The 12,114-nt window shown below is 37.1% G+C and overlaps 1 long non-coding RNA gene across 1 annotated transcript; it reads right to left on the reverse strand.

Annotated features, from left to right (window-relative positions):
- Positions 1 to 7,410: 7,410 nt before the first annotated feature.
- On the reverse strand, positions 7,411 to 7,978 carry LOC149822383 (uncharacterized). Its single transcript, XR_016425709.1, has 3 exons — positions 7,909 to 7,978; positions 7,782 to 7,799; positions 7,411 to 7,475 (listed from the first exon to the last, which is right to left on the reverse strand). It is a non-coding gene; the product is annotated as an uncharacterized LOC149822383 (long non-coding RNA).
- Between the last annotated feature and the right edge of the window lie 4,136 nt (positions 7,979 to 12,114).

Raw genomic sequence — 12,114 nt, forward strand, 5'->3', positions numbered from 1 at the left:
TTGAAGAAAAGATAATTAGGATCACTTGGATTTTGAAAAAGAATTTTAAAAATATGATGCAATTCTATCCTAAATGATGAAATGAGTTGAAGAATTTTGAAATTGAATTTGAAAAGCATATTTCATTCTTTACATGAATTAGAAATAAGATTAAAAGATGTAATACATCCCTGACTATGGTCATTGAATGTATTATATAATAATCATATTTAAATTCAAGTGAAAAATAAAATATATTTTGGTGCTTTTATAGAGTTTAAAATGAAATTAATTCTCAATATATCATGGATTCACGCCCCTCTGAAGCCCATTATCAAGGCATACGCTCATTTCGGGAGTTCCAAAATCACAGAAGAACATAAGGTAAGCCCCAATTTCAATCGATTTTATCATGATTTGATTCATGTTGTCGTTTGAAGAAAGAGCTCATCCCAGGGATGGATTGAGCTATTCTCATAAAACGGCATATATCAAAAATGTTTCTAATGCTTTGTTGATTAGATTTCATGCATTCCATCATATTCATGCATTAAAATAGGTTAGATTTACGTTTTATTTCATTTAAATATCATGTTTCATGAATTTATTTAATATCTCATGCATTCAGCTTCATTTATGTAACTCTCTGTTTTTGTCAGTCAGTCCACACGTCATTTCATGCATTTAGTTTTCGTTAAAAATGATGCTAAAATCCTAGTATTCGCCCTTAGGTGTCCCCAACAATCTGCCAAAAATTCTGAAAGATTTCAATTTGTTTACCATGGTAAAAGTTCAAAATGATAGGTCAAGTTTTGTTACCCGGGATACGTTTTGAAAATTCATTTCTGAATTGTAAAATCGATGTCGCTCTCATATTAGGTCTGAGTTTCGATCCGAAAAATGTTATGTACTCGAGATGATGTCTAGTATTTAATATGATTTTTTAAGATTTTTATGAATTTTTGGATGTCTGACAAAAATCCGAGAGTTCAGGACACGTGTTAGAGCCTGATTTGGGTCTCTGAGCTTTTGGATCGACTTAAGTCGATGGGTTCTCTTTGGGTGTTACTTGAAATCCGAATCTGTAAAAAGTGAATGTCATGGCTGGGATGTCCTCTGTTTTCATCTGAAAGCTTATGATTTTTAGAATAGTTTTATTATCTGTTTCAGATTTTTCTTGTCAGTCTCCCGTTTTGTTATATTTGTCTGCTCTGTTGATTTAGGCATAAACATTCGTATTTTTATCTCTGTCCCTGTGGATCAAATGCCAAAATCATAAAAATGAAAGTTATTTCTGTGTGTTTCGTTAGTTTCTCTGTTAAATATCAGAAATTTATATGGTGGGATGCTATTTGTTGTGTAATTTTACATCGGATCAGATTGATTTTGCCACCATCAGAACCAAATTCTCGTTACCGAACTCACCGTAGTTCAAATCCCAGGGCTGTAAAAGACAAAATTTCTTATTTTCATGTCATTTATTAGTCTTAAAAATCTCAGATGTTTCTATGGTGAAATGCTCGTATTACTGTATTAAGTGTTGCATTTGGTTCGGGTACGTAGGCGAAATTCGCCCTTTTTAGGATTTTCTTTAAATTTTAGTATCTAAACCATGTCATTTCATAAGTTTTAGCATTCTAGGTTATTTATCAAAATAGGTAGATGCTTCATACCGAATTTGACAGCATTTAGAATTCGTTTGATGCTCGGTCTAGCCGTATCATCAAAACAGGGCCCCGTGGGACCCTGATCCAAGCGAAAATCAAGCGAAATTCATTATTTTTGATGAATGATAGCATATCAAAATTCTGATTTTACAGTCCTAATGTGTTTATCAGCATGTCATCATGTCTCATCATGCATTTCATCATCATTTGTTTCAATTCGAATTTCAAAATCTCAATTTTACCAAAATTTCCTTCAAAAAACCCTGATTTTAAAGGTGTAACCTTAATATTAGGAGTATTTTGGTCATTTTGACCATAATTTCGAATTTCAAACTATTTTCTACTGAATGTTTTACATTTACATCATTTCAAATATCAAGAAAGCATGAAAATAGGGTTTATATCCAATTAAGTCCAATAATTTCAGAATATTATTGGAAAATGTTGGAAAAACCCACATATTTGAGCTAACCCCATTTCAAGTTTGGCAGGGACATTCAAAAGAAGGAACTGAAGTCTGCCATTTCCTTTTCTTTCATTTATTTAGTGATGTAATAATGTAAATTTTGGAATAAGAGATTTAATTTTCTGCTTAGACTATGATGCATATCATATAGTTTGAATTCATGCAATATCCTGATTATGTGATTCATGCATTTTATTTCAAAAGCACTATGGATGTACACAAATGTCACGTGCACCAACTCTTAGGGAGTTGATGAACTCGGTGGAGTCCATATTTACGGCCCTAGTCGGAATATGGACGAGACCCAGATCCATCATCTTTCTACTAGTCACATTGAGCCTACACTCTTAAGCTATCTTCAAAATGCACATCATATTTCCAATTTGGCAAAATATTGTGAATTAACTCAATTAAACTCTGAACATATTCATGGCCACAGTCAGAATATGTGAAGAATTTACTTTGGTTTAATACACATTTTTCCAACAAATTTCTTAGAAAATCTTTTCAGATATCTTTTCCAAAGTGCATTCATATATTCAAATCATCTGCATCATGCCATCATCTGCTTTTCCCATGATTTTTTCAAGAAAACTTCATTCTCAAGAAAATCGATTTCTCAAGAAACTCTGAGGATTTTTCAAAATTTGTCTTCCCAAGTCAAGTTTTTCCATAGTCTTTAATGGAAAAGGTTATTTTCTCAAGATTTTCGAAAGGAGTCTCTCATCTTTCTCAAAGATCAAAATCAATTTCCAAGTGTTTCAAGGCTAAGATTCTCAGGATTTCAGTTTTCCGAGTTTCAATTTTCCTTCCCAAAATGGGTTTTCTAATGAATTTCAATCATTTTCCAAAGAAAGCTTTCAAAACTTGAAGCTTTTCCTAACAAGCATTTTCCCTTCCAGTATTCACCTTTTTCTCAAGAATTCTTTCCATTTTCTCAGGATTTTCATCCATTCATGATTTTTCCACACCTTTATGAACTTTCTCGTAATTTCAAAACCCATTTCATCTAAGTTTCCTGAGAAATTGACTTTCTCTGAGAAATATCTTTCAACTCCAAATGTTTTCTGAGCATACATCATGCTTTTCCAACTTACATTTTCCAAAATCTCATAGCACATGCCTGAATTCTCTGTGCATTTAGGATAGAACACGATTTTGATGATTTAACTAAGTCAAGCACAATTTTGGTCCTTGGTTCGATTACCCCTGTTAAAGGCGACAGGAACGGTCGAACCTCGTACCGACAGGTCGAGCCCCATCCCATGGATTTTCCCGCAAATTTTCAAAACGGAGGCGAGTATTTCAAAACAAATTTCCAAAATCCGGTCAAGTTTGAATCGCGGAAGCACTTTTCTCTCTCTCCCGCGAGGGAAGAGAATACGGGAAAAATTTTGTGATGAAAACAGGTTTGGCGACCGAGATGGGACCTGTCCTTGTCTGATCAGAATTGTGCTTGACTTAGTTCAATTATCGAAATTATGTTCACAAAATGTCAGCTCTTTACTTTTGCTATCATGCGAACCTAGGAGCCTAGATTCTGACCTAGCTGACATTGACTGCATATAGACTAGGCATGGTTTGGTAGTACCAGATTGAGGAGAAATTTTCATGCTCACATAGACTTAGGTCTAAATACAACCCTCCTCAATTTAGGATATGAATGCAAACAATGTATGCTTCTCTAAAGATTTTCAAAAGTCTATCTCTTTAGGTTTTAGAGGCATCTATTTCTTGCATGTGATCATTTTTTCAAAATCTCCATTACCTATCATTACCTGGTCTTCACGTTGTTGGGCTCTCTTCCAGAACCCTAGTTCGGGACAGAGCCTCACAACTGGGCCAATTATTTGGGTTAACACCACCCTACCTCGTACCGCGGGCCACAGTCCGAAGTATATCGGTAGGCGCTCAAGGATGTTGGAAAACCTTACCTTAGAACCAGAGTTGAAATTATATGCTACGTACCTCAGATTTTGATTCAGGTATATCGACATAACTGGATTGGACAAAGATGATCTGAACCTAGAGTTAGGACTAGGGTCCTACAGCTGTTTTTCAAAATGATGCATCTAAAGTCATCCTTTTTAGATAGTGCTGAATGTTTGTGCAGGATGTGAGTTTGTATGCTACCTTTATTTTTCTCATATTTTCACCAAAAATATTTTCAAATATCCATATTCTCATCCTTTTCCTTCATTTTCTCAAACCCTGGATGACTTCTCAAAATATCCTATTTCTTTCAAAACTTCAGGTGATTTTTCATTCTCCCGTTCTACTGGATCTCGAATTTCCAACTGCATTTTTATCCTGCCTGCAATTTTCAAAAATCATATGTTTTCTTTCATTGGATTTTCAATCCTTTTGTCTATTTGCAAATCTTCACCTTATTTTCATCATGCATACCTTGATTATTGCGGTGGAAATTGTTTATCCACCTTCCCTTTTGCCTTCTTCTTATTCTAAATCCGTTTGCGGATTGTTTTTCCAAGAGATATCTTTCCTTCAAAATGGTGTTTTCCTCGTGGTTGACGACCTCGCCTAGGTAACAAGGCACATTTTCTGTTATTTATTTCCCTTGCAAAAGGATGACAACATAATTGTCGTAATCCTTATGACGACTTAATCCCTAGTAATGGGATACTCTTCCAATGGTCTACCATATTTTCCTCAATATTTTCCTGCAAAAATCCAAAAATTTTCCTCAAAATTTGATCCTGTTTTTGCCCTGCAGAGAGCCTTTTTTAAATTTTATTCCCTCTTCCCAGTTACACTGGGGCATCTTTTGAAATTTTGTTTTCAAACATTCTGTATGCAGGCAGGATAAACCAATCTCTCATTTTGCATGTATATGCACCCACTTGCATTAATTTTGCATTCATTTACATTTCATGTGCATTTGCATTTCATTTTGCATTAATTCTGCATCTATTTTCTTCCCCTTCAGGTTAAGGGATAAACCTGAATCATTTTCCATGATTTTCCAATTTCTATTCATATCCTCGTTCAGGATAAAGGGTTAATCCTGAAAATCAGACCACATACATTTGAATATGATGGTCTTTTTCAATGCAAATCAAGTAATCCAGTCCTCGAACTGGCCATTCTCAAAACTTTCAACCCCCAGTCCTCGCGCTCTCGATTTTCAAAATTCAATCTTTTGATTAAAGATTTTCCTTTGAGATTCGAGCCCTGACTCGAACTTTCCTGTTTTCCTTCGAAGATTTGAGTTTTAACTCAAGTCTTCTTTCCTTTAAAATCTAAACTTTCTAATTTCCTTTTGAGATTCGAGCTCTGACTCAAATTTTCCTGCTTTCCTTCAAAGATTTGAGTTTTAACTCGAGTTTTCTTTCCTTCAAAATCTCAACTTCCCAGTTTTCCTTTGAGATTCGAGCCCCGACTCGAACTTTCCAACTTTCCTTTGAATATCTGAGTTCCGACTCAAAAATCTGAATTGCCCTAGTTTTTCCTTTGAAGATTTGGGTTTCGACCCAAACTTTATCTCCTTAGAAACCCAACTTCCTAGCTTTCCTTCGAAGGCTCGAGTTTCGACTCGAATCTTCCAGCTTTCCTTGTAAAACATGAGTCCTGATTCAGATGGTATGTCAAAACCAGCTTTTGAGTTAGGCTTACCTTCAAAATCCAACATTATGCCAGGACTTACATTCAAAATTCCAACTTCGTATTGGATTTACCTTCGAAATTGAGTACCATCATCAGGGATGTGTCAACTCGGATGTCAAGCGACCTCTTTTACTAAGGATTTAAAGAACACTTTGTCAATTTGTCAATCAATTACCTGTTGATTTCAGAATTTTATTGCACAAATTTTTACCTCAGTTTACCTTTAGTATTACTTCCAAAAAGGCAAAGTTTTTGTGAAGAAGGATTCAAAATCTAAATTCTTTCTATTGGCCAACCAAAAGGATAAAAGATAAATCCTCGATATGGCCAGAAAAGAAGATTCAATGTTATTGCAAAGCCACAAATGATTGATATTGATCGCAGTTATGGCACATCTCTAAAGATTATTCTTGTAAAGATGAGGCAGTGGAAATATCCTGAGCGCTAGAAAAAGAGAGCATTTACCTAAACCCTGTCTCCTCAAAATCACCTAAGCTGCAATTAAATATCCGCAAAAGGGATCTCTCAATTGTCGTCAAGATGAAGGCGAATTAAGCGAGTGGACCCCCGGGGCCAAAGAAGATTTGAAACATCTCCAAGATGACGGAGTTTGTGATGGATCCTTCCAGGGAAAGTCCAAAGCACTGTTGAGATGAAGGCAGATGCGATGAACCTCCCGACAATCCCTAAAAGATATTTAATTTCAGCTATCATCCAAAAATCTCTAACCCAGGATCGAAACATCTCCAAGTTGAAGGAGTTTGTGACGTACCTTTCCCAAAGAGAGAGAGAGGAAAAAGAAAGAGAGAAAAAAAAAGTTAGGACATCTCCAAAATAAAGGATGATGTAATAAACTCTCCCAAAGCCCAAAAGAGCCAAAAAGAGTGCAGAAAAGATTATCATGAAAGAAGCTCCCAGGATATCAAACTGCCAGGTCTATCAAGAATCTTCTTTAAATTTGTGAAATTCTATTATCAATACTCTTTCATCAATTGCTTTCATAATATTAAATTCTCCCTTTCCTATTCATATCAAGGAAATTGATAGCTTCCTTGAAGAAGGTCAATCGCAAGCAATTTGAATTCCAAATCTCGATTCTACGAAGTGAATCTCGTTTGGAGGTAGTGCTTCAGGTAGAAAAGAAAGAATGTTTTTGCCACAATATGCATCATTTTCAATTACTTTGAATCAACAAAATTTTCAACATTTTGACAAAAATTTCTAGCTATCCTGACGTTAAGTGAGAGCTTGATGTCCATATTGATGCATCTTGACCCCTTCGAGAGATTTTCTTTTGTCGTCTTTCACGTTGTTGAAAGATTAGCCTTCTCTCCGAAAGGATAGCCTTTATCATCTTTCACGTTGTTGAAAGATCAGCCTTCTCTCTGAAAGGACAGCCTTTATCATCTTTCACGTTGTTGAAAGATTAGCCTTCTCTCTAAAAGGATTACCTTTGTCATCTTTCACGTTGTCGAAAGAATCACCTTATTCCTTTGGATTGCCTTTTGACCTCTTTCGCGTTGTCAAAAGAATCGCCTTGCTCCTTTGAATCGCCTTATCATCTTTCGTGATGTCGAAAGAATCGCCTTGCTCCTTTGGATTGCTTTTGTCATCTTTCGTGTTGTCGAAAGAATCGCCTTGTTCCTTTTGATTGCTTTTGTCATCATTCGCGTTGTCGAAAGAATTGCCTTATTCCTTTGGATTACATTTGTCATCTTTCGCGTTGTCGAAAGAATCACCTTATTCCTTTGGATTGCCTTTATCAACTTTCGCGTTGTCGAAAGAATGGCCTTACTCCTTTGCATTGCCTTGATCATCTTTCGCATTGTCGAAAGAATCACCTTGTTCCTTTGGATCGCCTTATTATCTTTCGCATTGTCGAAAGAATCGCCTTGTTCCTTTAAGTCGCCTTTGTCATCTTTCGCATTGTTGAAAGAATCGCCTTGTTCCTTTGGATTGCCTTTTATCATCTTTCGCGTTGTCGAAAGAATCGCCTTACTCCTTTGAATTACTTTTGTCATCTTTCACATTGTCGAAAGAATCACCTTGTTCCTTTGAATTGCCTTTGTCATCTTTCGCGTTGTCGAAAGAATCGCCTTGTTCATTGGGATCGCCAACGTTCATCTTTCGCATTGCCGAAAGAGTTGCCTTATTCTTCGTTAAAAAAATGACCTTATTCATCTTTTGCGTTGTCAAAAGAGTTGCCTTACTCTTCTCTGAAAGAGTTTGCCTTGTCTGTCTTTCGCATTGCCGAAAGAGTTACCTTATTCTCGTCAAAAGTTTGCCATATCCATCTTTTGCATTGTCAAAAGAGTCGTCTTACTCCTTACCTTATTCATATTTCACACTGATGAAAAATTCACCGCATCGTCTTGATCATTTTCCAATATTGCCTCTTACAATTTCATTTCCATCGCCTCGTTCATCTTCAAGAAATGTTGTCTTATTCACCTTCCAATATTCAATTTTCCACCCGATCAGGATAAGGGTACAAACCTGAGCCTCACTCAAAGAGGTATTTCATTCTCTGCTCGATCAGGATAAGGGTACAAACCTCATACCCATTTCTATGAGATATTTCAATCCCCAATCAGGTCAAGGGTTAAAACCTGAGCTTCGTTCCATGCGAGGTATTTATGTCCCATCTAGGTTAAGGGCAAAATCTGAGTTTCACTCTCATAAAGTCAATCTTTTCCTCTTCATTCTCTATTTCATATCTACCATGATCACCGGGCTAATATCTCTATACCCAGTCAGATCCTTCTAACTGGGGCATTGTTTTTAGTCCAAATTTGGTGTGTTTTTCTTTGCCACTAAGCTCGACCACAAGCCGACTTAGTAGCAAAGAGGGGCATCTGTAAACACCCCAAATTTTCATTCACCTCCTCGACATTTCCACCAAGCATCATCATTCACCTCCCCGGAGATCGCCGGAGGGAAAAATGGTCATTTTCTGAGCACAGAACTTGCAAAAGTCCAAATTTCATCTGCAACTCTCAAAATTTCCCTATTTCAGCTCAGATGTTCAAGTCCTGGTTCAAGATTATATTTCATAAGACATGTCATTGCATAGCATTGCATGAGCATTTCATATCACTGCACTGCACAGCATGTCATTTCGAGGTCCAGAACTCTTGATTTCAAAATTTTCAATCCAGATTAGAATTTCAACTATTTTTAAAATCAATTTCAAAACCCTGGGTCTTCAAAATTATCAATTCTTCCCATTTTACCCCCAGGACTCAGAATTTCAAAATATTTTCTCAGGAAAACAATTTGGATAATTTTCGATAAGGATTTTGATTCTAGCCCTTTCATCTCAGATTTTGCCCTTTTGTCAACAAATTTCAAATATCTTCCTTTTACAAAATCGCCCTACATGGGCCAACTCTTTTCAAAATTTATGTTTTGCCAATTACTCCAGATTTTATGAAAATTCCAAAAAGAGGTATTGTTGTCTTGTCTTTATTTCAATAAAGAAGCAATGTGGGACCCACACTGAGGTGGTGTCACATAGGCTTTTCTTTTGAAAAACCTGAATTTCGGAAAATCCAAAAATATAGGAGCCTTGTCCCTCGATTGGCGCCACTTGTCTTTTTCTCTCTCCTCCTATTTACTTGCCAAGTGTCAGCGTGGGGTTCACCTAGAGGTGGCGCCACATGTTATTTTCTCTCTCCTTCCATCCTCCGACATGTGTTAGTATGGGGCCACCTTAAGATGCCACCACATGTCATTAGACATCCTCTTCATTTTATGCCAGGTGTCAATGTCCACCATCTTCACCCTGTGCCATCTGTCATTCCAAGGTCACCATGAGATGCCACGTGTCATGTTTTGTCCTGTTCAGAAAAAGTAGAGCTTGTCTCCCCTGAGGTGGCACCATTTGAATTATGTCTCCTGTAAGTGACACATGTCACTCTTTCCTTTCCTCAGGAAAAGCAGACTGACACATGTCACCTTCTGCTTTTCTCAGAAAAGCAAGTGACACATGTCATTCCTAGTTTCCTTCAGAAAAAGTAGAGGACACATGTCATTTTCTGCTCTCTTCAGAAAAAGCAGGATGACACATGTCTCTCCCTACTTTTCTCAGAAAAGTAGGTGACACATGTTATTCCTAGCTTCCTTCAGAAAAAGTAGAGGACACATGTCACCCTCTGCTCTTCTCAGAAAAAGCAAGGGACACGTGTCTCTCTCTGCTTTCTTCAGAAAAAGCAAGTGACACATGTCACTTTCTGCCTCCTTCAGAAAAAGCAACAATTCAAATATTCAAACTCCAGGATGAGGTGGCGCAAATCCTGAAGTCTCCTCCCTAAATTCATTTTTTAGATGGTGCCACGTGTCCCTTTCCCTCCTTTTCCTCCCTCTTGCCACATGTCATTGTAGGAGCCACCCTGAGGTGGCGCCACATGGCCACCCTCTATTCTTCTAGAGCTAGCCCCATTTGAATTTCAAATCTCTCTCTGAGGTGGCTCCATTTGAGAAGACTCCTTCAGCCAGCTGACACTTGTCAGAAGCAGAGCCATCCTGAACTGCCACATGGCCAGACCTCCCTGCATCAGAAAAAGTAGGAACAACTTCCCTCTGAGGTGGCGTCTTCTGCATCTTCAGCTCCTGCCTCCTGACACATGTCAATGTGAAGCCACCATGAGATGGCGCCACATGTCAGTCTCTCCTTTCCTCTAGAAAAGCAGAAATTTAAATTTCAAATCTCTCTCTGAGGTGGCACCATCTGAATCCTTTGCCTTTCCTTCTGACACATGTCAATGTGAATGCTCTGAGATGGCGCCACATGGCAGTCTCTCCTCCTTCCAGAATAAACCAGAATTTGAATTTCAATCTCCAAGATAACACCCCCTGAGATGGCGCCACATGGAGGGCGCAGATTAAGCCTCTTTGAATTTCAAAATTTTCCAAAAATTTCTATAAATACAAGGCCCCACGCCCAGCCTAGGAGAGCTCTGTTTGAGAACTGAACTTCATAATTTCGTTTTTTTTTCTTGGTTGCCTCTGGATTCACGCCCCTCTGGAGCCCATTATCAAGGCAGCCGCTCATTTCGGGAGTTCCAAAATTGCAGAAGAACACACGGTAAGCCCCCATTCCAATCAATTTTATCATGATTTGATTCATGTTGTCGTTTGAAGAAAGAGCTCATCCGAGGGATGGATTTAGCTATTCTAATAAAACAACATATATCAAAAATGTTTCTAATGCTTTCTTTATTAGATTTCATGCATTCCATCATATTCATGCATTAAAATAGGTTAGATTTACGTTTTATTTCAGTTAAATATCATGTTCCATGAATTTATTTAATATCTCATGCATTCAGCTTCATTTATGTAACTCTCTGTTTTTGTCAGTCAGTCCACACGTCATTTCATGCATTTAGTTTTTCTTAAAAATGATGCTAAAATCATAGTATGCGCCCTTAGGTGTTCCCAACAATCTGCCAAAAATTCTGAATGATTTGAATTTGTTTACCATGGTAAAAGTTCAAAATGATAGGTCGAGTTTTGTTACCCGGGATACGTTTTAAAAATTCATTTCCGAATTGTAAAATCGAGATCGCTCTCATATGAGGTCCAATTTTCGATCCAAAAAATGTTATGAACTCGGGATGATTTCTAGTGTTTAATCTGATTTGCTCAGATTTTTATGAATTTTTTGGATGTCTGACAAAAATCCAAGACTTCCGGATACGTGTTAGATCCTGATTTGGGTCTCTCGGCTTTTGGATCGACTTGAGTCGATGGGTTCTCTTTGGGTGTTACTCCAAATCCAAATCTGTAAAAAGTGAATGTCATGGTTGGGATATCCTCTATTTTCATCTGAAAGCTTATGATTTGTAGAATAGCTTTAATATCTGTTTCAAATTTTTCTTGTCAGTCTCCCATTTTGTTATATTTGTCTGCTCTGTTGATTTAGGCATGAAAATTCATATTTTTATCTCTGTTCCTGTGGATCCAATGCCAAAATCATAAAAATGAAAGTTATTTCTGTGTGTGTCTTTAGTTCCTGTGTTAAATATCAGAAATTTATATGGTGGGATGCTATTTGTTAAGTAATTTTATATCAGATCAGATTGATTTTGCCACCATCAGAACCAAATTCGCGTTACCGAACTCACCGTAGTTCAAATCCCAGAGCTGTAAAAGACAAAATTTCTTATTTTCATGTCATTTATCAGTCTGAAAAATCTCAGATGTTTCTATGGTGAAATTATCGTATTACTGCATTAAGTGTTGCATTTGGTTCGGGTAAGTAGGCGAAATTCACCCTTTTTAGGATTTTCTTTACATTTTAGTATCTAAACCATGTCATTTCATGAGTTTTAGCATTCTAGGTTATTTATCAGAATAGGTAGATGCTTCATACCG

The sequence above is a fragment of the Nuphar pumila genome, chromosome 11 (genome assembly GCF_984573655.1).
Source record: "Nuphar pumila chromosome 11, dmNupPumi1.hap1.1, whole genome shotgun sequence".
Taxonomy (NCBI): Eukaryota; Viridiplantae; Streptophyta; class Magnoliopsida; order Nymphaeales; family Nymphaeaceae; genus Nuphar; species Nuphar pumila.